This window comes from Nycticebus coucang, chromosome 22 (genome assembly GCF_027406575.1).
Source record: "Nycticebus coucang isolate mNycCou1 chromosome 22, mNycCou1.pri, whole genome shotgun sequence".
Taxonomy (NCBI): Eukaryota; Metazoa; Chordata; class Mammalia; order Primates; family Lorisidae; genus Nycticebus; species Nycticebus coucang.
The window spans coordinates 14,997,926-14,999,954 of NC_069801.1; positions in this window are offsets into that span (position 1 = coordinate 14,997,926).

A 2,029-nucleotide genomic window follows, 5' to 3' on the forward strand; every position below is an offset into this window, starting at 1 on the left:
CCCCAGACACTTCTACCCAGCTGCCACTAAGATGCCTGTGAGTCAATGCAAAGTCCACATAACCATGACTCAATTCCTGCTCCTGACTCCCAAACCTGGGCTCCTACAGCTCCATGTTCACCGCTTCTGTCAGTGGCTCACCTTCTTGTCCAAAAAGTTGTTCAGAAATCTAGAGGTCATTGTCCACACCTCTCTGCTGCCATACTTGAGCAAGCCTCGTCTAGACTACCGCCTGAGGGTCTCACCCCTTCTTCCCCTTCTCTCCATCTCCACCTTCAAGTCCTTGCCTTCTCTCACCTGGATGATCCCCATAGCCTCCCTGGTGGCATCCCCTTTCTTCACACTCTGTGAATGTCTTAGAAACTTCCACTGCTTACAGAATGATGACATCACTGCCTTAAAGACAACCTTCCATAAGGGGCCAGAAAAGTCTTGCAGAGTTGGCCCCACCTTCCTGTTTATTCTGACCTCTCTCCACCCAGCTACACTGCCTTCCTCCTTTCTGCACACACATGCTATTCTTTCCCACCCCAGGGCCTTTGCATATGCTTGTCCTGACAAGCTCTTGCCCCTTTTTACCTAGATAATATCTTAGCTTTAACATCTCAGCAGAAGGACACTTTCTCCCAGGAAGGCTTCCATGACCTTCCAGACTAATTCTGAGCTTCACAAGGCACCATGTGTCTCTGTATAGCACTTACCGAAGCTGCCATTATACTCCGATTGGTGTGGTTATTTGGTTAAAACCACCCTCCTTGAAAATCCTACCAGACAGGGATTTGGTGAACCCCAGACTCATATAAAGATTGGTAGAGACATTAAAGAAAGGGGGGCCTTCCCTAGTCATGTGGCAAATATGCACCTGAGCCAGGACCAGAAGAATCCCAGCTTCCTAGCTGAAATGGTTTTCTTGACCTTCTGACTTGAGGTCTAAGCTCCATTGCACAGGGAGCCTTGCTGGAAAGGGTGCCTTCAAGGAGCACGGAGGGCCAGTGGAGGGAAGAATTGTATAGCCCTGGTCTTTGCACACTTGGGCTCTAAGCCAGGCTGCAAAGCACCCTGGCAAGAAAAATGTGTTTTCTGCATGTTATGCTGGGCCCTGCCGACACCACATGCAAATACATGCAAATTATGTGCAAACACAGTTCTCTGGCTTGGATGAGGAAGAACCAAAAGTCTGGTACCCAGGGAGCTATCTAAGACTAGACTGAGCTGCCAGGCCCTTCCAAGGCTGCAAGGCTCTGATGCAGCCCAGTAGGTGACACAACTAAAATAAGCCAGGAGATGTAAGCAGGTGGGAACACCTCTCCCACATAATGCTAACCCCAGAGGGTTGGGTGGTCTGAACTTTGAGCTATTTCTCTAGGAAATAGCTAAGGTACCTCCTTAGCTCATTTTAAGCTGGGCCACTCTATAACCTCTCTCCCAGAGTAAAAACAAGATTATTCTATACTATTGGACAGAACTTGTAGGTTCAAGGGACCTTCCCTTTTTTGGTTGACAAAAGCTATTCCTTTTTCCCTGAGCTATACCTCTGGATCCCTGGGAAAGGGTATCCCCAGACCCCCTCACTCTCTCTGCCCTAGACAGGCAGGTATCTGTGTAAGGGTTTATCTCTCCCACTATGCTGGGAAGGCCTCAGGGGCTCATGACCTACAGGAAGGGTTTGGTGAGCAAGTAAATAATCAATGAATGAATGTGAGAGAAGGGACAGCAAGGGGGGAATAAAGGCAGCATCAACGATCTCTTCCGGAAAATCCCAGAGGGTCTGAGAGCGCCAGTAAGGCACAGACAGCCTCACCCCAGGTGCCCCAGACCTGTCTCTGCCTTGGCTGGCATCTTGCTAGCTCCTATCCCCCTGCCCCCACCTCCCAGCATCAGCCTAATGGGCTGTCAGCACCAAAAAGAGCTGTTCCTTGAAACCTCACAGCTGGTGATTAGATCTATGGCAGCTTCCTAAGCCGCTCAGTGGTTCCCATGGCAACCCGCCTGGCAGCCCACTACCTGGAGGAGAGGAAGGAGAGGCAGG